Here is a 27,106-nt window from a genome sequence, read left to right as displayed (position 1 = left end):
ACCAGAATCCTCATCCTCATTGTTCTGTATGCAGAGTAACAAAGTCGTGTTGTGTGTGGCTTTGAATGTCCATCTAGTGTATGTCTACTACGTGGGACTCAAAAAGTGAGGGGGAAAGGGTAATGACATGGGGGCATTATGTCAGGATAGATTTGTAGATTTCCAAGCAGTACAAGTAAAATTATAGTACCTACTCTCCAGTAACTTCCTCTCTCTATCTAAGCCTTCTTAAGTCTCCGCAATATTCCCACCTTCTTAATTCCCAACAGAATGAATTAAATATCAGGAGAAAGCCTACCAGTCCCCTCTCTCTGAGCGGGTATTAAATGACTGAAGAGATCATGATTATGAGAATCTCTAAGAAGCTGATTCTCATGCCTGCCTCTGTGGAAGCTTCTTGGGTAGTTGGTGGTTATGGCCCACATCTGTTGTTGATTGGCTCCATGCCAGCAGCTCTGGTTCTCTGAACTGGAAAGGAACTCAAACGTGGGGTTTTAGGGGTGTGGAGAACCGCAGGATGTGAACATTCTGGGCCTCTGGTGCCTCATAAGGAAGCTGCATCTGCTGGATTAAGGAGCTGGAGAGAAGACCAAGTCAGCAGTCGATGTGAGCAGCTTCCCAGCACTTGGGCCCCATGTGTCCCACCACTTCCCACTTGTCTTGGAACATGGGCCTTTCCAGGTCTGTTCGCCAAGCTGCAGAGTCGGGCCTGACTAATGGTGTTAGTGTGATGGTATACACACTGCTGAACAAGGAGGTCCTTCCTCCAGATGTGATGGAGGCCAGATGGCTTGGGGTATGGAGGCTGAAGACTATGGCAGAGCTATCTCAAGCCCTGCTGGCAGGCAATCTTGAGAGAAAGTGAGAGTAGGAAAATAAAAACACCCTTTGTTGAATGTTTTCCTCATTAAAATAGTGGTTAATGAGTTTTGGTCCTAAAGTATTTTCCCTTCTTGTCAATCTGCCCTGACGGTTGAGTTGGTTAGTACATGGAGGACAGGGTCTCAGGTTTCATCACCAACTCTTGTATATGCAGAAATGATATAGAGGAACTGCAATAAACACATATGGCTGGGAATATAGGGTGTTTAAAGACCTGCTTTATGTAGCATTCTTGGGGTATTGGAAAGAAAGGTTTTTCTGTGTCGGATTCACTTATTTTACACTAGGTCTCCATATCAACACAAGCTGGTGCTGACTTATCACTCTAGGCTATTATCAACCACACCAGACCTGCTACCAATACACTGGAGAGGAAGGCGTGGTGTTGGAGAAGCAAACATGGGCCAGAGCGTTGGAGTTGTCTGTGGTGTCAGTGTTTCTTCTGTCACTGGGGCCTGTGGTCTGAGTGTCGTCCTCAAGTCTGTAGAACTTGTACAGGTAAGTCTTGTCTTCAGAGCTTCGCAGAATCTGTGCAAGTTAAGATTCAGCCAGGATCCTTTACGGCAGAGGTAGCTCAACGACCCCACTGTTCCTAAAGATACAGTACAGCGACGAAGCAGCCCGACCCGGGAATAGTTAGAAACTTGAATTTTTCTGAGCCAGCACTTCCAAGGGTGATAAAGTCCATGGAGCTCAAGCCAATGCTGTTCTGTGGACAAGTTCCTGAGAAAAGGACCCCACAATGATGTGAAGAGATGTTAACTTCCAGCCTGTGGGATGGGATGGGCCTGAAAAATATATTACCCAAACTCCAGAGCAACGCCCTCCCCGCCAACCAAACCCAAATAAAACACCCAGGAGTAAGGAGGGAAGAAGAGACCTGGTCTATAAATAATACAAGATGATCTTTGCTGGAAGACTGGAGGGCAGAACTGAGATGTGGAAAATGTGGAGTATAAATATCGTTGAGTAGAGTTCACAAAGAGCCTAAATTTAAAACACAGAGGCCACACACACAGGAGAGAGAGAGAGAGAGAGAGAGAGAGAGAGAGAGAGAGAGAGAGAGAGAGAGAGAGAGAGAGAGGTTTTAGAAATAAATGCTGCTGGAGACATCAATGCACCACTGAATGATTTGGTTTGGTTTGGAACAATAATATACAGAGGATTTTTTTTAATGGTTTTCTGTCATAAATGGGTTTTAGTTGCCTAGAATAACAGAGAAATGAAATCTCTCTGTGGGAGATTTCTGAAGAGACTGTAAAAGTTAGCTTGTACATTGGCCTTATAATGGAAATGAGAATACACAGGAAAGTCCTGATGGGACTTTTATCTTCAGAAGGGAAGTTCTGAGAAATACAAATAAGTCATGGCATTTGCATAAAAAGTGACAATTCCATGCTTAATACATGGCCATACTTAACGTAGTTTGGAATGTGTAAATTATCTGGAATATTAGTGAGTTTTCAGTGCCAATGAAAATCTGAATCTGGATGCCCATGGGTTCAATCAGGAGTCATGGGATGACGCATCTGGCCTTTGGTTCTGTTGTTTACTGGAACCTCAGGTTCAGAGTTACTGTGAGGTGCCCTGTGTGTTCAGGCCTCTGTTTTGAATGCTGTGCAGGGCTGTTACTGTGCTCGTAGACTTTGCTTTCTTTGTACCTGTACAAGTGTGACACCTCTTCTGATGATACAGCAAACTTATCGCAAGCCCTGTCTCAGACCTAATCAAGTAGTTTACAAGATTAAAATTTGAGGCCGTAATATAGGAATACACACTTTCTGGTTCCCCTTACTATTCTCAAGTGTAAGCAGATAGTGCTCTGTCTGGTTACTTAGCAGCCAGCTGTGCATTACATTCTCGTAGGGACATTTCTAAGAGCTTCCTTTGGATGACTTGGGAAAGGGTAAGACTAAAGACGAAGCACAGCCTGAAGCTCCAGCTGCTGACTGGAGCACAGAAGGGTGAATAACGGCTAAGAAATATGAGGTCTTTGGCCCCTTTCCCAGAATCGCCAGGCTAAGACCTTGGCAGAGACTCACCAGGAAACCGAACTCTATTTGCATATCCTTTTATACATGGGAGATTAAAAGCTTCAACCTTGAATGATCACAGTTTCTGAGAATCATGACAAGGCATTAAAGAAGAGGTGGGGTGTCCCGAGGGAGGTGAGCAGGAGGCTGTGCAAGGTAGGTGTGAGGTTGGCAATGACTTTCAGTTCCCTTTGATTAATGGTGAGTGTGTTTCATTTAGTTCTTTTAAAATAAATTATTCTTATGGGGTCACATAAAGGAATCAGCAGGGCATAGATCTTTGCTTCTCCAAATCTTGGGAGTCTGTCAAAGTTGAACCCCCTTTTCCCATAGCTAAATCCTCTTTCTGTGCCGATACCTACAGAGCTTACTCCTGAAGGGAGTCTTAGAGGGAACCCAGTATCAACTCAAGTGTACAGATGCCATCAGAGACTCAAAGAGCTCACCTGACTTGTGCGAAGTCAGACAGAAGTGGAGTTTTGACTCCCACATGAGCTTCTACCTCCCCTTAGCAGGTGGACAGTTCCTCAAGTCTCAAGTGACTTCTCTCAGACCTGTGATTTAGCACTACTATCCTTCACTGTTGTCTCCCATCAGAACACGCATTTCTCTGGCAAGACAGTGAGTCTGATTCCCTGGCTCTTTCCCTGGTTCTCCTGGACCAGTTCCCTGTGATTCTTTAATGGAAGGATGAACATATTTATCCTTGAGGTTCATTTAGGGGAACTTGGCTTTCTTGGCCAAGCAGTACTGTAAAAACGAACACGGGCAACACAAGGATGTATGAATGGCACCCTTCATATTAGTAAATAGCTTGATAGCTTTCAAGGACAGGAAAAGCTCTATTCTTAAAAGGGCACATTAACTAAGACCAGGGGTGAGGGGGTCCCTGCAGGTGTCACGGCAGGCAGGGAAATGATCCTCGCAGAGGTGAGAATGAAAACTTAGTTCAGCTGGCTTAAGCTGGATCAAACTTCTAGACAGTGTGACAGCAGGTGGTTTATTGCCAGAAAATTTAAACACAGTACCATTTGGGATAAAGTTTCCAGGAAACAATCATTCCCATTCCAGGTTTCTAGGAGACAATCATTCTAATTCCAGGTATACACTAAAGCTTAAGGTGTGACTACATGGAAACTTCTTTGCAAGGTACATGTGACCACAAAGGTGGGTTCTATAGCTAAAAGGCCTAGAATCTAGTGTGGTCTCTGACCAAGATAGCATAGAGGTCAGCAGGCCATAAAATACATATGACATCTCTCCTAAGGTTGGGTTATTAACTGGGAGCTGAAGATAAAGGTCTAGGGATGGAGAGTCTTGGATAATCATTATGGGGGATTTGGGTGAGGTCTGATCCCACAGATAGCAAAATGTCACCAGGTCATTAACAATACCCACTCTCAACTTCCTGGGTAGAATGCAGGTGTTTTATCTTCTCCATTGAGGAGACACCCCTAAATGTTTAACATTCCTGGTTTTCTTAGTCATCGGTGGGTGCAAAGACCTTTGGGATGCCAGTGTGAGGAGGTCCTTTATGAGAGCATCCCTAAAGCTAGGCAAAGCCAAACTTTCTAAAAATTTAGATCTTTTTGCCTAGTTCTTATCCAAGGTGTCTGATCAAGTCTTCTGGAAAATGGTTCATATGATAAATTTTTCTGCTATTTTGGTGAAATAGAGACATGTTCACTTAGCACAGACAAGCCTTAAGGACCAGTGTTTATTAAGGGGATACTTCTTACCCCAGTGATGATCTGGCATTTAGGACTTCCACTACCAATAGCATAGGGAATTAATTTAGAGTAGTCTTTGGAAAGTCATTTTTATGAAAAATCGTGCAGGCAGCACATTGGATTTGGAAAATGCTAATAGTTATTAGCACCGAACCCTATTCCCTTCTGAATCCTTTGGTGTTTTCTGGGTAAAACCCCCTCACTGTGGGATGTTTACATTGCTGAGCACCTTTGGGGTGCTCATCACAGGTATCCCAACTAACTAGTTGCTGTTTATCCTTGTAATAACCCTGTGAACATATTCTTCATATTTTATGGACAAAGGATAGAATAAAGGCTTAGAGAAGTTGGACAACCCACTGTGAGTCTGGAACTAGTAAGAGAGGAACAGTGATTCTATTTTTGTTTGGTTATTGTCACTAATTAAATGCATATGCAACTTATGAACTAAATTCTTTTTTTTTTTTTTTTTTTTTTTTTGGTTTTTTGAGACAGGGTTTTTTTCTGTGTAGTTTTGGTGCCTGTCCTGGATCTTGATCTGTAGACCAGGCTGCCCTAAAACTCACAGAGATCCACCTGGCTCTGCCTCCTGAGTGCTGGGATTAAAGGCATGCACCACTGCCCTGCATGAACCAAATTCTTAAATATGTTCATTTAAGATAAATGAAACAACTTTCCCAGTAATGTTCATATTATGAAAAAAATTAATTTCAACACATGTTAACATTTTTGTGAATGATTATTCCATTTATTTTCATATACCATTTATCTATAATATATTGGCAAATATAGAGAGGAAAATATACTTACTTAAATTGCAACATGAGACTTTTTTTTAGGACAACGAAGAAGCTTTCACAAATCTGCAAACATGGGAAGGCTCAGAAATAATTATCTGAGACTTGGGGAGAAACTCACGTCCTTTGCCTTGGCATGATCACACCTCTTGTCCTTCTTGTTTGCTTCGTCCAAATGTCCTCTAAGACCAGGGAAAACACCTGCAATGGGAAGCCAACCCCATCTAAAAGGGAGGCATGAGATTTCTGTCCCTTGGCCAATAGGACTTATGAAAGGACAAGTCAGGACCTTTGTGACTCATCACGCTCCTCCTTACCCGTTGGCTCAGGCAGCTCTGGAAGCAGTTATTAATAGGGGGAAAGGAGAAAAAGAGCTAAAGGAGCAAAGTGCAGTGGTTGTATCCTCAGAGATTAAGGCAGCTGTCTAAGTATAATCACGATGCAGGTATACTGAGAAGAAACAGTCTCAAGGGAGGTATCCCTAGTCATACTTGCAGATTTTACTTTGCTCTGCCTATTGGGGGGAATTTCAATTCCTGTAGTTTTTCTGGATTCTCAGTCATAAAAGTACAATACACAATAACAGAGTCTTCCTGTTTCAGTCCCTTGGTTTACAAATACAAGTGACTGTCAAGCATTTTACCTGGTGATAACAAATATCCTTTAATGCAAGATGTTCAGTGATTAATACTTTCTGTCTTAGTTACTTTTCTATTGCTACGATAAAACACCATGACCAAGACAACTTACAATAGAAAGTATTTAATTTGGGGTTCACTGTTCCAGAAACACACACACACACACACACACACACACACACACACACACACACACACACACACACACACAGTAGCAGGCATCTTTTGAAACCTCAAAGCCCACCCCTAGTGACACACGTGTTCAGACAGGGCCACACCTCCTAATCCTTCCCAAACAGTTCCACCAACTGGGGACCAAGCGTTCAAACCAATGAGCCTATGGGGCCATTCTCACTCAAACTACCATACTTTCCAAAGGACTAAGTTGGCAAACATATTCATGTAGTCTTTCTGGAGCTTGTTAAGACTAGTTTATACAGAAGAATCCAAAGTTAAACCCGTGGGAGTGGCCACTACTTCTCACTGTTACCCTCCGAGAAGTTTATTGAACATCTGGACAAAAGGAAACACTGGTAAGGCTCATAACGCTGTGAGGCAGACACTACATCCAGTCACCTCAAGACGGTGACGACTGTGTCCCCACGGAGAAACACCACAAAGCAGCCACTTCAGGCAGACACTAAATGCTGGAGGCTGAGGCCCCCGAGAGTGGCACAGGTGCCCAGGAAGCTGTCAGCATCACGGCGGCTGAACAGGAGGCAGTCCCGCCTTCCAAACCCATGTTTCTTTGGTGGAGTCTGCTGAGGACTCTCATAGAGTATTGAGTCCACAGTTTGGCCACAGACATGGTTTCACAAGCCAGATTTGGATATACACTAAGAAAAGAAGACTCTCAGGTTGTATGTCACAGCAGCAGGCAGGAAGGATGCCCGTGTTAGTGTCCTGGCTCAGCTGCTTTCAGTGGTGTGGCCTTGGGCAGTCTCCAAGCCTCCTCACACTTTGGTTTCTTCATCTGTGAAGTAGAGGAAATAGCAGCCATGGGTCGTTGGGGGACCAAACAAATGGAACACAGGGCAACTTTATGCCGAAGTTCTCCGAGACTGCGGGCCAGCATTGTTAACCTCGTTACTGGGAACTCTGGTGTGACTAATGATTTCCACTTCAAGGAGATTTTTTTTTTTAACTTTTAACTTCTTATTGCTGAAAGTCTAAAAGGTTTTCCTTTTTTCCCCAACTAACAGGAAATGAGGACAGCTGCTCACAGGAGGTGACAACCGGAAGAGACCTCGGCTGTATCAGGCTCACCTTTTTCATCTTACAAATGAGTGTGAGAGGGGAAGAGAGGGGTTCAAGCTCTCACAGGACAGGTGCAGGTTTGGAATAAGTCACAGTCATGGGGGGGGGGATTCCTTCCCATTCTGTAACAACTTTTTACATGCAACAATTCAATTCTGTCAATTCTTTGTCTCTCACTTGAGGTAACTCAGAAACTGGCCAGGAATGCATGCCTATGGAAGACCGACCAGTGCTGAGCAGAATGAACCATCATTATTAAAACATAAAAACACTTTTAATAATCTGGCTTTTTCTTTGCAACATCGTCATATTGGTAATGTGCTGCCTAGTTTTATGTCAACTTGACACAAACTAGAGTCAGCTGAAAGGAGGGAACCTCAATTGAGAAAACGCCTCCGTAAGGTCTGGATGTAGGGCATTTTCTTAATTAGTGATTGATGAGGGAGGGCCCAGCCCATGTGGATGGGGCCGTCCTTGGGCTTGTGGTTCTGGGTTCTATAAGAAGGCAGGCTGAGCAAGCCATGAAGAGCCAGCCAGTAAGCAGTGCTCCGCCATGGCCTCTGCATCAGCTCCTGCCTCCAGGTTCTTGCCCTGTTTGAGTTCCTGTCCTGACTTCCTTCAATGATGAAGAGGGGTGTGGAGGTACAAGCCAAATAAACCCTTTTCTCCTCAAGTTGCTTTTTTGGTTATGGTGTTTCATGGTAGCAACAGAAACCCTAAGACAAGTAACTTGTTTTGAAAAAGACAGATTCTTTCTCTCTGAATGAAAGGGAGGGAAGAGCTACCTGACAGGCTCTGGCCATTGATCCATCTATTCCTCAGCAGAGTGAGTGAGAGCCCTGTGGTGAGGGGCAGGGGTTACCCGGGTTGAGATGAGAGAGAGGAGCCTGCCTGCCCTTTGTTCCTTCCCCAGCTTTGTGCTCAGTGTGATGCTAGGTTTAGCAGAAGTGCTGAGGAATCCAGGGTGGGGCCTGGGGTTTTGAGGTTCTTTAGAAAGAGTCAGAAACCACAGACTGAGCTTGAGGCAAGCACTCTGACTGCATCCAGAGCTTTGTACTCTCACGATGTAGAAGAAACTACTTACTCTCCAAGCCTTGAAGGAACTAGCCGGGGGGCTCAGCCTGGCTGGGTGGAGAAAAGTTTCTCAGCTGACTGGCAAGGACTTCCTTAGCGTGGATGCAGATTGGAAGCACGGGGTGGGGACGGGGACGTAGTAAGAGAGTTCTTTCTCGTGGCTCTCAGATGTCAGGGTCCAGTGGAGGAAGCTCTGAGCCAGAGACAGGAGAGCTGGGTCCTTTTGGCCACCAGCTGATCTGTCGGGATGGGAAGGTCACTGAAGTCTTTGTTTTTATTTTTGATACGCTTAGTGAGGAGGCCGGGCCAGGTGTTGATTAGACTTCTTTCACTTCTAACACCGTATGGCAAGAGTATGGTATGGTGGGCGAGGCTGCCGAACTCAAAGGCTTTCAGTGGACTCTTCCCGCCCACAAGGGCCTTGTCCCCAAGCTCCCGCTCTGATTTCAGCGATATTCTGGCGTCCTGTGGAGTGCTGTGTCTTCACTTAAAACTTGCTGCATGAAGCCTTAGTTACTTTTTTTAGGAGACTGGGGCAGTTGGCCCTTTACCAACTACTCAGGGTTAAACCCCAGATGTGACATAAACACAGCTGAGGTCTTTAGGCAGGAGGGACACCTTTGATGTGACAGAGCTGTGACCACACACCCAGGCTGTCTCCTTGGCATTGCCCTTGTGGGTGATGACTTCCTTCTCATTGCCTCTGGGTAGTGCCTTGTCGGGTGACAGACAGAGGTGGAAACAAGCACTGGGGCTTTGTGGTTCCAGAAGCCCTGGCACCTTAGGCTGGGGAGGGATTGTAATGGCATCTCCATCTTTCTCAGAGTCACCCCCTTCCTCTGGTTCCCTCTCTGCCTGGCTTCCTTGAGAGGAGGAAAATCCAAGAAACTCACTGGGATAAGCTTCCTTGATGTCAGCTTCCCTGTTTATTAAGACGGTTTGGGGGCGGACATGGATCTGCAAACGCATACAAGAGGAAGGCTGTGTCCCAGGAGACTAGAGTCAGCTTGAGACGAGGCAGGGGACTAGGTCATGGTCTCCACACCCTTTCCTTCTGTGGCGGGCAGGGGGGACTTGTTATAGTCCATAGAATATGGTCATTTAAAGAGGCAGAGAGGCAAGGAGAGGGCTCAGTGGCACACACCCCATGCACTTCCCGCTTGTCAACAATTTCATTCTGTCTTCCTCCTCCTCCTGTCCTAAGTTTTGATCTCTTCTGGATTCCCTCCATGCTGCTCCCTCACACTTGTCCCTTGACAGTTTGTGCCAATCGATCCAACTCCGTCATCCGGTCTTCAAGAAATGACAGTGCCCGTCAAAGAACGCTTAGCAAGAGAAGGGAGAGCCTTCCGACTCGCAGGAAAGCTGCCGTTATAGCTTAAAACTGGACCCAAAGTTAATTTGGACAGAGGTGTTCAGAAAACAGACAAACATCAGGCTGTCTATGTGGAAGCCCCCACTGAGGTGTCCCCTTTATTTTACAGCCTTTTTGAGAGGTGGTAGAAAACTGATCTCGCCAGCCTTCCGGAACACCTTCTCTGAGTCTCCCCTCCCTCCCTGCCCCCTCTTTACTCCCTCCCCCATTTTTTTTCCGTCTCCCCCTCTTACTTTGTGCTTCTGTATGGGCATTATCACCATGTAACATTTACTTTTAAACTTAATTTACTATTTATTTCCACTAAAATATAAACTCCCCAAGCTTCCAAAAGCCACATTCCCGGCCCTTTTAAAAATGTACTCAGCACACAGTAGGCACTTAATAAATTGTTATTGAATGAATGAATGAGTGTTGTTACGTTCTAGGAAAGCAATTTTAATCTCCAAAAGTCTATAGTTGAGATCGATTTTTCTCTCTTAATGATTTGTTGTCATAGTGATGTATTTATACTGACATTTCTGTTTCTGAGAGTTATAAATACTCATGAGGTTCTGCCCTTAAGCTGGGGAAGGGTAATTTAAACCTCCCTATTGTATTCTGTGTATCCAGGTGAAGAGGAAACTTAGGATTGCTGGATTTATTAGTTAAACACCGTACTTGAGAATCTGCCCTTATTTTAATGTATACAGCTGTTATGTTCATTCGACTTAACTTTCTTTGTCTTGTTACCAGGTATTTTTTCCAATTGAGTGTGGCATGCGAGGCAAGCGCACTGCTCCATTGACGGATGTCTGCTTCGGGAGCCCTTGGGCATCTCTAGGTCATGTCTTTGGGGAGTCCTTCCGATATTTGTTACATGCTACTGTATGCTGTTACCACTCACAAATGTATGTGTACAATTCTAAAAAATTTAAATACCCCAATAGATTCCATATTCTTTTGGAGTATCTAAATCTTGTGGTAGTGGTAGGGTTCAGGGCTGTCAGGAATCACACACACACACACACACACACACACACACACACACACACACACATCCTTTTCAGTACTGGAGATGGAATTTTTTTTTTTGGTTTGGGAAAATGACTTATTATAACTTTTAATTATGCAATGGTAGGCTCTTGTGTGTCTGTTTGGGAAGAAAATACATAATTCCTTTATGAAATGAAGTAGAAAAATTCAGCTTTTTCTCTGACAGCCCAAGACACGGGGTATATGGCATTGAGACTCATCCATGAAAAGCGTTGGTAAAAGGGGAAACCCTCCCGTTTTATGTGGCCGTCATTTGGTGTCTAGGGAACATGGAAGGACTGAGGGCTGGCCTCTCAGAGCCATATAGCTGGCATTGGAGAGTGCTGGATTGTCAACTCTTCAGAAAATCTTGTTGCCATCAACAGCCTTTTGTTAGTGGGTAGTCAGTCTGAGGGAATGCAGCTCAGAGGACAGAGTGAGCACCAATCTTGTGTCCACAGCATCAGCATAGGGTGGAGTACATGGCTGTCATGGTGTGGGATTCAACCTTTCAGTAAATTCTAACATGCTAGACTTTTCCAAATGCTGGAATTAAAGAAAGAATGAAAAAAAAAAAAAACATTGCCACCAAGTACCTGTATTCCACAACGAGGCAGACATGAGAGGCATTATTTGCTCTATCAATAACTGAAGTCTCCGAACACAAAACAAATCAGAGCTTTATCATCATGTCATTTCAATTATCGTTGAGGGAAATGGATTCAACTGGAAGGGAGGACAGGAGGCAGATTCTGGAGTTTGTTCACCTTGTCAGCATGGAGAAGTTCTCAGGCAGCCCATATTGCCCGAGGCACTGCAGTGTGCTCATGACCTGACTCACAGCAAGGAAGATTTGCTTAGAAATTAATTACTATTCTTTGCACAGTTCCTCCTGCACCAGAATCCACCCTAGTACTTTTGAGCACACTACTTCATCTCTCAATGTGAGAGCTATTGATATCAGATCTTAAGCCCATTTGCTGCCTCTGTCGAGGTGATAAGTGGATGAAAAAAAAAAAAAGACAATCTGAACATTTTGCCTCAGTGTATGGATACACATGGGTGGTAAAGACAGCAATCCTGTGGACTTGACAGAACCCACAGAATTTTATCCAGCCCTTGTGACTCCTATCACAAGGCTTCATCACCACCATTCCAGGCCTCTGAGGAACCGAAAGGCAATGAATCTATGAGAGTCCAGAAAGATATCACCTTTGACAAGCATTGCAAGAGGCATATGGGATAATTTCTCCCATGTTGGCCTGGGAGAAAAGCAGGACAGATGGGGTGGAGTGGACTCGGGGAGAGGAAGGCATCCTGGCAGAACACCTTCTGTGCTGAAATTGCAAACGGTGTTTTAAAGCAGTGAAGGAAGAGAGCAGTAGCAAGAGTTACATGCCCAACCCCTACCCCCGGCCCCTGAGACCGGTCTGTTTAATAGTGTGGCTGTTCTGTTCTCTGAGCAACCTTTGCATTGGCAAAGATGATCGAACGCTACACCCCTGACCTCAGCCATTCTTTAGACAGGTAAGACATGTCTTCAGCTTATCCCACAGTCCATATCCCAGGATATGGTCAAGAACCACACCAGCCTTCAACCAGATCCAGTTTCTGGGTCCACTTCTGAGGTAAATTGTCTCTACAGGGCTTAGTGCCCCCATGTGAACAATGGAGCTGCTAACGACCTCATGGGGGTTGTCACAAACACGACTGAGAAGTAAGGAGACAGGGACGGAAGGGAGGGCAAAAGGTCTAGTAGGGTGGATGGATAGTCATCGAAACATTCAGGATGCTAGAGAAGGAGTCTGACCCTTGTTGTTAGACGAGATGACCGAGCATACTAACTACTAACTATTTGGAGCTGAAGGAACCGAGAAGCACTTCTCCACTCTCCTGATCTCGTCTTAGTACACTCAGAGGCCAGGGGTAAATGGGGAGAAACTGGATATCATCACAGCGGCACTTCAGGAAGGATCTTTTTAGTTGCATCATAGCTTTAGAACTTTGGGTGTCTAGCCAAATGTTCTGTGAAGCTTCAAGAACATTGTTAGAGTCAATGTAACGATTGACTCCTTTCTCTGTCCCATTGTTGGGCTAAAACCCACAGTGGGGCTGCCTATCTGAGCAAATAGGAATGCACAGATAAGGTTAAGTAAATCATAAATTCAGGAAAGCCGAGATGTTATTGGGCCGCTGTTTGCTTAGACCTCAGTGGTTTTCCAGCTGCTCAGAAGCAACCCTGCAGCGGGCAGCGGTAAGATCCTTCAGATGCCTCGGTAATACTGAGTGGAGCCTGGCTGCTGGCCATCAGTTTCACCTTGGAACTCGTCCTTGAAACCAGAGCCACAGGTGTTTTCTCTGTATGAACGTCTGCTTCAGTCTGGTCTTATTGTGTTAGTTAATTACAAGTGCTCCCTTCTATCAGTGTCTGAGGGCTCCCCAGGGTGCCCGGCTGCCAACCTGAGATATCAGCACAACATCTCCTGTGACTCTTGAAAGACAAGGTATAGAGGGGTCCACTGAGGACGGAGGCTGCGACAATTGCATGGAGGCACTGTCTAAATATCTAACATGTCCTAAGACACTGGATGCCTCTTGGCAGCTCCTCCTCCTTCTTTTGTTTAAAAATTTCAAGATCTGGTTTCTCTGTGTAGCCTTGGCTGTCCTGGAACTCACTCTGTAAACCAGGCTGGCCTTTAACTCACAGAGACCCGCCTGTGTCTGCCTCCTGAGTGCTGGGATTAAAGGCGTGCACCACCACTGCCTGGCACTTCTTGCCTTCTTAATCTTGCTTGGTTTTAAAGTCCTGGATTGTGACTAATCTGCAGAAGATGGGATGAACAAGGAAGGAGAGTCTTCTGCCTGGGTGTCTTCCCCTCTACTCCTTGCTTTTGCTGTGACACACTTGCATCTGAGAAAGTCAACTCTTGTTTCCAGCTGTCCCATTCCCCCTTTCCCATAGGAATATTTCCCCCCTTTATTCAGGGAAACCCCTGAAGTTTTATTTCTATTCTCTCAGTTTCCAAAAGCTGGTATTCCCGGTGTGCACCACCATGCTCTGCCCCCAGGAACCTGCTTCCAAGCACAGAGGCTTGCAGTGCCTGCCCCCTGGTAATGAGATGATTAAACCACCTTCAAGATCTGCAGCGAGACCTAGTCAGGCCATTTGAGAGGCAGCTGGGGTAGCTTATTTGACTGATGAATTGATAGCAAGGTTTCTGTTTCCTTCCCTAGAAGTAAAAGTTGGTATTGCTACTGTTTTTAATTAGATGTACATGTTGGATAGTCTGCTGAGATGTTAGCAGTTAATATAAAGAAGAAGAATCATTGGCATTTCGGATGTAATCAAAAGAAACATCAAAGGAGGAGATCGATATGTGTGCAATGACTGGGGATGTTGTAATGATTGTTGTGCTTGCTGCAAACTCCCTCTGGGCAAGCTGGACAAGGATGGCTTACCTTTGTGTAAAAGAACAACCCAGTGAGACATCATCTCTCAATCTAAGCCATTTCCTGATCTTTATTGAGTTTATCTATCCCGGCTCCTTCTCCTTCTCCTCCTCCTCTTCCTTCTTCAGAGTCACCTGTGCTGAGTTAGGCAAAACATTGTAAACATTTTAGCTATACCACTTGGTTGTCCAGTGCCAAACAGTCAGCCCTGAAAACATACATATAAGTAACATGTATGTATATACAAGTACATCTATACATGCAATAATAATTGATGAAAAAGGAAGCTATGATTGGAAGGAAAGTGGTGAGGTGCTGTGGGATGTTCTGTATGCCCTGTGGGAGCCCTTTCTTGGGTTCCTCATGGCTTTACCCAGCAGGTCCACATAGAGGATGATTAGGACCACGAGCCTGAGTGCAGGTGTCTGAGATGATCTACACTTGGCTGTGCTGTGGGATGGTCTGTATGTCAAATTGCTCTGATTGGTCAATAAATAAAACACTGACTGGCCAGTGGCTAGGCAGGAAGTATAGGTGGGACTAACAGAGGAGAAAAGAAAGAACAGGAAGGCCGAAGGAGTCACTGCCAGCCACCGCCAGGACAAGCAGCATGTAAAGATGCCGGTAAGCCATGAGCCACATGGCAAGGTATAGATTTGTAGAAATGGGTTAATTTAAGATATAAGAACAGTTAGCAAGAAGCCTGCCACGGCCATACAGTTTGTAAGCAATATAAGTCTCTGTGTTTACTTGGTTGGGTCTGAGGGGCTGTGGGACTGGCGGGTGAGAGAGATTTGTCCTGACTGTGGGCCAGGCAGGAAAACTCTAGCTACAGTGAAGGGTATATGGGAAGATTTGGAGGGAGAAAAGGGAAGGGAGAAATGTTGTAATTAAAAAAAAGATACTACCACTGTACCCCAGTTTATTCCAAACTAAAGTTACACTGATTTTAAAAAGGGGAATGCTTGAACTCTTTTGAATTATCCTTTGGAAGTTGAAAACCATAATCTTTGAAGTCAAACAGGTCAATTAATAACAAGAAATAGAGAGTGCAGGAGAAACTTGGAATCGAGTCCCATGGCAAATTTTTATTTAGGCAAGAATGGGGATCTCACACAATGTTTGAGTGGACCTAGGACCTACATCTCCACAATAGTGGTGAAAACAACACCCCCAATTCTCATTACTTCTCCCACGTTACAGGGACCAGACCGCCCTGAGGAAATTCAGACAGAAATAGTTGAAGCTGTTTTGCTCCTGTGGTAGTTGCTCTTCCCATTCAACACTGTTGTCCTTTACTTGGCTCCAACATCTATTCTATCCATAAATTCTGAAGGACTGTAAGGATACTCAGGGTGGCCACATTATTTGCTATTACAGATTACATCGTCAGTATTCACATAAAGGGTGTAATGGTGCTTTCTGTCTATAGTTCTTTAGAAGTTGCCAACGGCAATCTCTCTGGGTTTAATACTTGGTCTTTTCATATCAGTTCTTGGTATATAAGTCTAGGCATTCTACTGTGTTATCACACCCCGGAGATTTACTAAAGAATGACAGATGTAGTCTCTTGTCTCATGGTGCTTATGTTTGAACATCACAGCCAGTCATCACTCAAATATTTGCATAGTCAATTCCTTCATCACAGCAGTGGTGAGTATTCAGCAGACGCAGAAAGATCACGAGAGCTTGGCGCATGGGAGAAGTTCTGGCTAGGAGGGCGGGCGGGCGGGCGGGCGGGCAGGCGGGCGACAATTGAGTTGGCAGTGAGTCTGCTGTTTGCTCTTCTTACCAGCAGACGGACCTTAAATGGATTACATCCACCTGCTTCCTTTGCTTCTTGGCATCCCCTCTGGTTTGGCCAATGAGAGGCAGGAGGAGAGGAGAATCTGGAGGGAAGGAAAGTGAGGTCCAGATTCCATTCTGCAGGTCTGGTGTTGGCAAGGGCTGCCTTCCTTCCCCAAGACTATGGCTCTCTTACAGTTGCTGGTTTTAGTGACCCTGCTTCCTGCTACATTTCAGGCCCAGGGTGTTGCCAGCCTCTGGCTATTTCACCACTTTATTTGTTTTCTTTGTTTCTTTCTTTTAAAATATTATTTATATTTGTACGAGTGTTTTTGCCTGCATGTGCGTCTGTGTGCCTCATACATTCCTGTCTTCCTTGGAGGCCAGAGTTGGCACCAGTCTCCTTAGAGGTGGTTGTGAGCTGCCATGTAGGTGCTAGGAATTGAACCCAAGTCATTTGGAAGAGTAGCCACTAATTTTAACCACTGAACTCACTCTCCAGCCCCATTTATTTGGTTTCTTACACCCCCATTGTGGTAGTTTTCTGTAGGTAGGTGGTTTAAATTTTGTCTCATTTCTGGAGTCTAACTACCTGAAGTCAGGGTGTTGGAAGTATTATGATCCTTGTGAAACAGGTAGGGAACACTTTCTTCCCTCTTCCTGCCTCCAGTGGTTTGCTTCCAGTCTTCAGATTCTTTCCCACAGTATAATACGAATGGCTTCTAGTTCCCAATAGGGCCTTTGTTTCCCTCAGAAACCTCAGGAGCCCAAGTTCCACTGCATGTATTCCTCTCTGGTCTTTTGAACTTCCTCAGAATCTCCCATTCAGCTCTGTTTGCAGAACTCTAGGGGTTTTCTAGCCACATCTCCAAAGTCTTCCATATTCTTCCTGGAAACCAGCTTCAAAGGCATATGAATTACACAGACAAGATGAACAGCAGCGGACAATGTCTCCACATTATGTTAACAATCTCTGTAATGGTTGATTGCCTTATTGTTCTGACCCAAAACCAAACCAAACCAAACCAAACCAAACCAAACCAAACCAAACCAAACCAAACCAAACCAAACACCTGACAAGAAGCAACAAGGGAAAGATGGGTTTATTTTGGCTTGCAGTGTGAGGGAGCATCTCATCATGGTGTGGAGGCATGGCGGCAGGAGCTTGCTCATATCTGGGTGGTTGCTAGGCAGAGGAAAGAGGGTGGCTTTGGAAAGTGTGTTCAGTTGGCTTCTTCAGTGTGGGACCTTCACGCATGTGGTGGTAATATCCATATTCAGAGGGAATTCTCCTTTTTCAGTTAAACCTCTCTGGAAATGCCCTCAATGAACCCAGACATGTGTCTCCTCAGTGACTCAAAACAATGTCAAGTTGTCAGTGAAGATCAGCCATCTCACTGGGTCTCCAGGTTATGGCTCTGAAAGTTAGGCCATTGTATCTTCCATTTCCTCCGACCTAGACAGAGATGGTTAAAAAGCAATGCTCACCCTTATATGTAACCTGTCATGGTTTGTCTTCTTTTTCTCTTAGTGTAAGATGAGCAGCAATGGCTGTAAATGTGTGGCTAATACATCATTTTCAGAGTCAGAGGTCCTTTGAGGACCAGACAAATCAACCCACAGATGAGAATATGCTGGGGAAAGATGCTGTCTTGTCTTCTGTGGGAAAAGAAAGGGGACAGAAGGATTTAAGGGCAGAAGGGATCTTAGTAATCCTCTAATCCCCCTTTCAGCCTTCACTTCTCTGTAATCTCAGACAGAGCTTTGTTACATGTTTTTCAAGTGAATTCCTTGAACTCTCACCCAATTTTCATTAAATTTAACTTGCTTTCTAATGACATTTTTAATATATTATATACTTACGGTGTGCTAGGTCATGTTTGGAACATGTTTACATGGTGTTATTTTTAAATCATGTTAAATATATCCCCTGGAACACTTATTACTTGGTACAGTGAAAACAGTGAGACTCTTTTCTGCTGTTTTGAAATATACAGGCTATAGTTGTTATCCATAGCTACCCCACTGTGCAGCTGAACATCTTACTTCTGTCTAGATGACTCGGAGCCAGCTAATCAGCCTCTCTCCATCTCTCCCTATTCCCTTCTCACCAGCCTCTGATGACTACCAATTTCAATGAGATCGACTTTTGGGATTCTTCATGGATGGGATCGTGGAGTGCTTGTCTTTCTGTGCCTGGCATTATTTCACTTAATAATTTGCGTAGACTGCTGAGGGGTCAGCTGACCTACCTCAGTTCACACAAGCCCCAGACTGGTCTGGAAGTGGGCCTGCAGCTTTCCTCACTGCCCACCCCAGTTTTCCAGCAGAAATTGTGCTGTTGTGGGAACCCCGAATTGAGATTCACAGCACCTGAGTCTGAAAACTGACTCCATCGCTCACTCCAAGTCTCGTATCACAGGACAATTAAATAGGAATAATTCTGTTCCACTGGGGTGTTGGTAGTCATGAAATGGCAGATGTGATCAACAGTTTGATCTGTGCTGGGGATAGCTGGTCAGTGAGAAGGATCAGGCTGAAGTCTGTGACCTGGAGACAGAACAGTGGCAATGAGGGTAGGTTGGCACAGTAGTAATGTGCCTTTTTCATCATGGTGACCACAGCAATCTCCAGGGAGATGTGGCTGCCTGAATTCCCCCCCCCACCATTACCAAGAAATGAAAGGTGAAGAATTTACATTGCAACTATTTACTTCTTCTAAAAGAAACAAATGGACCTGTCCCTTATTATTCAGAAAAACTATCTGGCTTGATTTCTGAATGGAAAAAACACAGTGAAAGGAGACAGAGAAAGTGAGAAACAATGCTCTCTTTCTTAGTGCAGGAGGGTGCTATGTATGCTGCTGGGGGAGAATTGCCATCAGTAATCTTGCTCAGCTATGGACCCCATGTGCAATAGTATCAACTGACCAAGTGAGATGAATTAGCTGGTGTAATAGTGACAAGTCTGTTTTGGGGGTAACCAACTCTGATTGGATCTGATGCTACTCCACAGGTGAGACTTCATGTTTGATACTGTAAGCTCAGTCAAAAGCCAGTGGCTAGGGAGGTCAGGTGTCCTAAAGTGGAAGCTACTGCTGTTGTTTTGTTAAATGGACACGATGGGTCTTTCCTATTGGTTTCTAAATAACTATGTTTTTGCCCATAGGAATTACATGCTTTCTCCTCCTCCTCCTAACTCACATTTCAGAGACTGGCCAAATGTTTCTGGCTTGCTTTCAGATTGTATTAGTCAAGGTTCTCTAGAGTAACAGAAGTTAGAGAATGAATCTCCATACACACACACACTCACACACACACACACACACACACACACACACACACACACACACACGAATATAATTATATATCCTTATGTAGGCTTCCAGCAGAAGGTATGGCCAGATTAGATGTAGATTTTCCAAGCTCAAATTATCTATATTAAAAGTATGTCTTTCCAACTCAAGATCCAGATTAAAGGCATGTCTTTTCCCACCTTAAAAAGGTCTGGATTCAAGGCATGTCTTCCTACCTCAGAGATCCAAATTAGAAGTGGATCTTCCTACTTTAAATTAAGCAAAAATCCCTCACAGATGTGCCCTCCATATTTGGGTCTTAGTTAATTCCAGATGTAGTCAAGTTGGCAACCAAGAATAGCCATCACACAAAGGAAGAGAAAATAGCCCGAATCAGAAGGCATTCTGTCCCCAGAAATGCCTTCACTGGTTGTACAGTCTGGGCCCTTTTCCTTTCTGCTGCGAATTGTAGCATTTCCTTCATAGCGTAAGGCTGAGTTGGTTAGAGGAGATGTTGATGTTTAGTTTCTGACAGCCATTAATGCTTCTTTGGCCTCTATTTGGAGGTACTTCTTTAATATTTTATTGCAATTTATCTATTTATTTTGGATTTATTATTTATACACCAAGGCAGCTCTTTCCTTGGAAGAGAGATAGATTATGCCAAAATGCCATCGGACAAGAATCCATAGCTGTAACATGGGATTTAACAGAGCATATTATTGCATTAGATTCATTCTTAGCAGCAGCTAAGTGCTCACCATACTATTCCGCGCATATCAAGTGCCCTATAAATGTTGTTATGGACTAAAGAAAATATAAAACCAAATAAACATAACAGAAAGATGAATCAGCAGAACGGGCATGGGGATTAAAGAAGGAAAATCAAACCTAAAACAAGAAGACTTAGTGACATGTTCTAGAATTATCCTCTAGAGGACGAAGGAAGCCAACTAGACACGAAAGGGACTAGGGCAGCCTGGACCATAGGGAAGTGGGGGGAAGCCGATGAAGCAATTAGCACAACTGTCCATGCTTTGACCCAACACTGGGATACCCAGGAGTCTTAAGAGTTACAAAAGCCTGGGTGTTACTTCTCTGGAGTCTCTTCAGTCAGTCTGGGGCAGATTCTGGGAATCAAAATCTTTCCAGAGGCTGGGGAGAGGGCTCCATGGTTCAGAGTGTTTCCTGTTCTTCCAAAGGACCTGAGTTCAGTTCTTAGCACCCACCTGGGGTGGTTCACAGTCATCTGAATCTCCAGCTCCAGGGCATGTAACTCCCTCTTCTGGCCTCCATGAACACTGCACACACTTGGTATAGTCTCTCAAAAAATAAAAATAAATTATAAAAATATCTTCCTAAGCTGCACTCATGAAATATAAAAAGTAAACAATGTGGCTGCCTAAACAAGACCCACATAATGACAATACCAACTGATGTGCCATATACATTGGGAAAATTTCACAAGGTCTCACCCCAGATGAAGAGATACAGCTGATCAATGGCTGCTAAGAGAGGAAGAATCAGCTTTCTCTAGAGACAAGCACTCAGATGGGTTATCCAGTTCTGTGTTCAGCCTCAGGAAATCCTCTTTGTTTTCCCTGCTTGCTGGAAGCCTGAGGAACCCGGTGAACTTCAGACAGAACCCAGAATAATAACATTAGAGGCTTTCATGCTGCTGGTAGATGAAACAAGCTTTTATTGATTGAAGATCAGTTATCAAAAACAAGCAAAACATGTGATTTTGTATTTCTGTCCAATAACATCCCAAAAGAAAGGTTAAAAACTGGAAAAACTTGGATTAGAAGCATAAGGCTCCTTCTTTCTAAAGAACCTGAATAGGCCCTTCCTCTTTGAAGTGTTCTCTGCATTTGAGGAAAAACTCACAGTTCAAGGCTGGGAAGTTGAGGCTTCAGGACCTTGAAGTAGGTGGCCACATCCCACCCAGGAACAGGAAGCAGAGACAATGAATGCATGTGTGGTGCTGCCCAGTTCCCTGTCTTCATTTTATACAGTCTAGAATCTCCTGCCCAGGGAATGGTGCCACCCACAGTGGATGATGGGCCTTCCCACTTTAATGAATGCAATCAAGATAAATCCTCCACAGGCACACCTAGAGGGCCTACTCCCAGGTGACTCTAGATTCTGCCAAACTGACAACACCAACCTTCATGCACGCTTTCCCCCTCTTCTGGGGGTGAGATGGGTAAAAGCAGAACCGGGCTGCTTTAGGAAGTTTAAATTTCATAGCTAGAATTATACAGCCGTGGAATTGAGATCTGGCTGCACAGGTCTTGTATCCTCCACCTCCGGTTATCCCACTGATGCAGGCTGGTGACGCTGCTGTGCTCTCTCAGAACCCTGGGGACACTTCCCACTTCCATCTGGAAGCAAATAACAATGCTTTATTTCTCAATCAAAGGGAAAGGAGAAAGGTGTAGGAGCCTCTTTGGGAACAAGACCTTTCCACTTGCCACAGACGGGAGGGTGACCCTGTCTTCTGGGTAGGGCTTCAGATGCCAGACTGGGACTAGAGATGAAAAAGGACTTGTTCTCTTTTCTTGAAACGGGTGTTGGTGGTTCTGAACCTTCGTGCCAGTGATTCTCACAGCCACCAAAAAAAACAGCGTGCCTGGCTCTTGGGCTCTGTCTGAGCTAGATGTACTTAGTATTTTTCAATTAGTTTTATTCGATTGGAAAGAAAAAAGGAATGAGGCTGAAAGGACGGCAAGATAGAGTTGGAACTAACTGAGGAAATAATGGGAAAGAACCACAAAATCCCTGTGGGGACTTCTGTAAGACAGATGTGTAGTAAAATAAAATGGTGCCTCTGAGGGTAGCCTTGGGACTGCATGAAGAGGGTTTCAAAACCGAGGAAGCAGGAAAGTTGGTATTCAAGTGGTGACATGGACAACAGCTTAGATCATTACCACCCAGTGTCCTTGTCATGTCCCGAAAGCTCCACTCCCTCTGCATCTGCAGCTGCCCCATGGTCATGACCTGTGTACCTCAGGTGCTCTGGCAGAGTCTGTGGGATTTGTAGGGAATTTTGATGACAGGTAGAAACAGGTTAAGGGACGATGACAGGGGTATACAATTGGTAACATTCAGCACAATCAGATGCCATACTGAAGAGTGGTGGTTTTACAATTACCACTGTGCCACTGTGCTAGCACCTAGCTTCGAATGCACGTGCTGTTCTATACGTCATGTACATGACAAGTTAAAGGGCTCTTCACAATGAGCTGTGTAATGCACGCTCAGTATGAGTGAGTGAAAAGATTAGCGAATGGGAATACAAACTATCCTATTGGCAGGGCTCTAATTGCAAAGTAATCTGAGAGTCAGTGCATGTACTTGACTAAGAAGTGACTGTGGGAACTTGGAAAGCTACCAGAAGAGGGCAAAGGAAATACCTCAAGACTGCCTTTGCATGATGAACAACCCCGGTGTCTATCAAACTGAAACAATATTGTGAGGGAAATCACAATCCATGACAAAGAGCATAGCGCCAGTCTACCCATCGGCCGTGTCCAGGCTGTCGTGGGAATCTGGGGGTGCATAGGTGATGACATGTGCCAAGGAGACAGACCAGAAGAGCCCAGGGAAACAGGACTTTTGTAAGACTCAAATGGCCATGGTATCTTTCAGAATACCTTATTTTAAAATGTGTCAGCTCGGTCTCCAGAACCGTGACCCAGAGGGTAAGCTGAGAATTACAGCTGCAGAATGCCAGTGTTACTGTTGCCTTGATTCACAAATGTGCTGTGTCCGAGTTGACCTGAAATGTAGCTAGGGACTCTGCTGGGCAGCATTCCAAAGGCTCATCACAACACCACAGTTGGCCCAGAGGACTTCTTATTAGTAATAGGTATTATAGCACAAACTGTTTGTTTATCTAGGGATGGGTACAGAAGGAACCTAAGTGGAAAGGAAAATAAAATTCAAAATGCTACTGCACCTGAGAAATGTTTATTTTTGCAGTAGAGATGCAATCAGACAAATGTCCTCTACGTTGATAGAGATTAAACTCTGAGCTTCTAATACATGGTAGCTTATGACAAACATTCTTTGGCAACCAAGGTGAAAAAAGTTAGCCTTTGCACATAATAAGTGGTAGATGTGCAAAGGGACATATGAACCAGGTCCTTCTCAGCTGACAGGGACCTTGGTTCACACAGGCAGATCAAGTGCAAGAACGTTCTCAGTGTGTATCTAGACAATCCAGTGGAACTCGGGCTCTCCGAGTATCTGAGAACTAACTGATTATGATTAATACAAGAGGACCTGGGAGAGAATGGGACCAGAATTCAGAAAAAGTGAGCTTGCCACGTCTTCTTGTTAGAAGCGCTGGGAGGCAACTTTTCTGGTCCAGGGAGTTTTTCTCTTCGCCTTTTTCTGTGGCCCCAGGTCTGAATCAAGGAGCAGCACTGGGTGGTTGAACTGAATCGCTGCCCTGCTGGAGCCGGAGAGTTTTAAGGAAGACCTTATTGTTTCCTTTTGTCTTGTCCCTTTGGAGTAGAGCGTAGACCTGAGTGGACTGTGGTAAGGAGTGAGGCATCTCTGTTTTAACACACCGACTCACCAGCTGGGGTGCAGGAAAGTAGGTGGTTTAAGAAAGCTGTGCACACTTTCCATACCCACAGGGATGACACTAGCTTAATTTAGCATTTTAAACTGAGGTAGTCACCTCATGCCAATGTGTTCTGTCATTTGAAATTGTTCATTTAGGAACACGTGAGAATGCGGCATTATGTCTTTAAATGAAACATTCCCGTCCATGTCCTCTGTGTCTCAGTGATCCCTGAGGCAAAAATTCAGTTCAGACAGTGAACTCAATATTCATATTTTAAGCACTTACTAGTAATGCACTGTGGAAACTGAAGACAGAAGGCCAAGGCAGCCTGCCCTGGGAGGGTGGGGTAGATGAAGGCAATAGCTAAAGAATCATGGCATGAGAGAAAACATGTGAAATAAGCCAAGATAGGCAGGTACTTAGGTGGTGTGCTGTTGAGGGCAAATGCTATCCTTAGAAGAGAGTTTTACATAGGAAATATAAATTCACGGGCCGTGAGCACGTCTGTGAAATGTAATGCTGTGAGAATGAATGGGATCACTCAGGAAAAGAGTCAGAGAAGCAGGGCCCGGTGCGAGCCCTGGTACTCTAGACGCTCCACAGAGGAGTAAAAGCGAACAAAGGGTACTGACAACCAGGGGCCTGTGACGGACTGATCTGCAAAGTGTGGCATCTCAGCAGCTAAGCACGGGGAAGCATTTTAGGGAGGAACAGGGAGCCCACAGCTGGGAAGTAGTGTGACCGCCAGCTACTAGTCATGTGTTGGTCTTAGGTCATTTTTCTCTTTAAACAAAGCCCTGAGGGCAGAATCCATGTCTGTTTCGCTCACATTATATACCCAACGCCACACACAGCATTTGACACAGGACAGAATGCAAGATATAACCGTTACAAAAGAACAGGGAAATAAAAACTAGTTTCTTTTTTTTTCTTTTCTATTCTTTTTTTTAATCCAATAGCACTTGCAGGTTCCTGATATGGAGTTAAGTCTCAGCAAAGAGCAGATACTTCCTTTAGAGGCCTGGACAGAGCTTTTGGTCTTGTGTGTGACTCATTTCAGCATCGTTAGATATAATTCAATCAAGATGCACAGAAATATAACAAACAATGGTAATTTTTCTGGTTGATTCTTCCACAATCCTTTGAGATCTTAGTACTTGCCACTAAAGTCTCACGAGACCTTAGTTGTTGTCACACACACACACACACACACACACACACACACACACACACACACACGATTCTATGATGCCAATCCTGGCTTAAATAGGTGTTTGCAGTAGCGGTTTTCAGAACATTTAATATGGCAATAGAAGTTATGAGTATTCAGGGACACGGTTAGTACTCATTCTTTGCCAAAATAACTGCAGAATTGTTTTTAACTCTGTAACCACTGCTATCGTCTGGAGGGATGGTGACATATGGAGAAGAAGTTGCTGACTGTTTCCCAGAGTGTTCCAAGAATTCTAAGGAAACCAAAATCATATCAAGCTTCTTTCCAGTCAACATCAGAGCAGAGCACATGAGTGGAGTCAGAGGCACAGTGGGCTACCATTGTTGTCCTGAAGAACTTGATTTTTCCTTCCATATCAGATCCTTATGAACACCTCCCCGTGCTCTGGGTCTTGCTGTACCTTCTGTGGGAAGCGTTCTGGTCTCTCTAACCAGTTGCTTTTGGATTTGGCCCAAAGAGTCTTGACCAGTGAGTGGGAGAGGACACAGCTGATGTGTGAGAGAGGAAGCCTCTTCAGCGCTTGCTGGTCTTCTCTCACTCTTTCCTTCCGCCGTGAGGACAGTGTATCCCAAGTGGTGATTTCCCTTTCCACCTGGGCTCTGAAATACACAGATACAGGGAAGGTGCCTCAACTTCTAGCCACCAATTTGTGGGAAAAAAGCAAACAGTAAATGTTCTAATACAAAATGCTGAGGTGGAGGCATGGTTAACATATCAGAGTTTCCTAAGGCAGAGAGGGAAACATGGAAAGCTGGTAGATATGAATGCTGTTTCCTTCAGAGCTCTTACAGAGACAGTTCCAGAGAAGCAGGAGTAGGATAAGGGTGGTGATGTGGATTATGCTCATTGTTAATAACAAAGCTGATTGGCTGATGGCTGGGCAGGAAGAGATTGAGCATGAGAGCCAGACCAGGAGAATTCTGGGAAGAGGGAAGGCAGAGTGGGGGAGACACCATCCAGCTGCCCAGGAAGTGAGATGTGTAGAAAATGAGGTAACAAGCCACGAATGAGGTGGCAAAGCATAGATAGGAAAAATGGGCTGATTTAAATGTAAGGGCTAACTAGTAATAAGCCTGAGACATTGGCCAAACATTGATAATTAATATAAGCCTCTGAGTGATTATTTGGAAATAGCTGCAGGATGGGGTGGGAGAGAAAAGTCTCTGTTTACAGGATGACTTGGTTTTCAGCCGAGTATTTTCATAGGTCACAGGGAAACACTTTGCTCTGACTGAACACAACTCTGAGAATGGAAACAATTCAGTCTAGGCCAGATGAAGATTTGTAGACCCAACATAGGCTGTGAGGCACCTGCATATTTGAGAAAAGGTCTCAATATTTCACCCTGCATGAAATCCCAGTGAGAATTTATTTCATCCTGCATGAAATCCCAGTGAGAATTGACAGCCATTCTGGAAGGCATCATCTTTCTCCCCTGAGACACAGTACTTTTCCAGTGGTCTCTTCGGGTCCCTACGAGTGGGAAGGGAGGGACCTGTGTCCCAGAAGCACTGAAGCCTGGAAAATCCCAGAGGTTCAGGATAGCTCTTTAATAAAAGTGATAATTAAAAGGAGCGATTGTTATAGGAAGAAACAATGACCCCCCCCCCTTTACTCTCCTCACTTCTTTATCTTTTCAGAGAATATCACCACTACCCTTTTAGGCGATCTGTCTTGAGATGTGTATGATAGCTGCATTTTTAAAATCTCTAAGCTGCTGATAGGCCATAGCTTTAATCTCAGTGCTTAGGGGGCAGAAAGCAGGTGAGTCTCCATGAGTCTGAGGTCAGTCTGTTCTATAAAGTGAGTTCCCAGTCAGCTGGGGCTGCACAGTGAGACCCTGTCTCAAGACAAAATGACAAAATAAAACAAGACAACGAAACAAAAAACCTCTGAGCTTTTCTTGACAGGGAATTAGCCACATCCTGTGGTTCAAGAGGCCCCATGAAATCTTGGTGGACTGTCT

General features: G+C 44.6%; 1 protein-coding gene and 1 long non-coding RNA gene across 4 annotated transcripts in view; one reads left to right on the top strand and one right to left on the bottom strand.

Moving 5' to 3' along the window:
• LOC102917268 (M1-specific T cell receptor alpha chain-like) overlaps nucleotides 1–27,106 on the bottom strand; it is a 775,359-nt gene that overhangs the window by 113,885 nt on the left and 634,368 nt on the right. The window lies entirely within an intron of this gene.
• Nucleotides 1,176–7,618, top strand: LOC143267375 (uncharacterized). 3 transcript variants are annotated; one of them, XR_013042385.1, is made up of 3 exons: nucleotides 1,176–1,380; nucleotides 7,283–7,414; nucleotides 7,529–7,618. It is a non-coding gene; the product is annotated as an uncharacterized LOC143267375 (long non-coding RNA). The 3 variants fall into 3 exon arrangements; XR_013042384.1 differs by having other exon boundaries at nucleotides 7,520–7,618; XR_013042383.1 differs by having other exon boundaries at nucleotides 7,283–7,618.

Source organism: Peromyscus maniculatus, chromosome 9 (assembly GCF_049852395.1).
Source record: "Peromyscus maniculatus bairdii isolate BWxNUB_F1_BW_parent chromosome 9, HU_Pman_BW_mat_3.1, whole genome shotgun sequence".
NCBI lineage: Eukaryota > Metazoa > Chordata > Mammalia > Rodentia > Cricetidae > Peromyscus > Peromyscus maniculatus.
The sequence above is the reverse complement of the archived record's forward strand: the minus strand, read 5'-3'. Positions and strand labels throughout refer to the sequence as shown.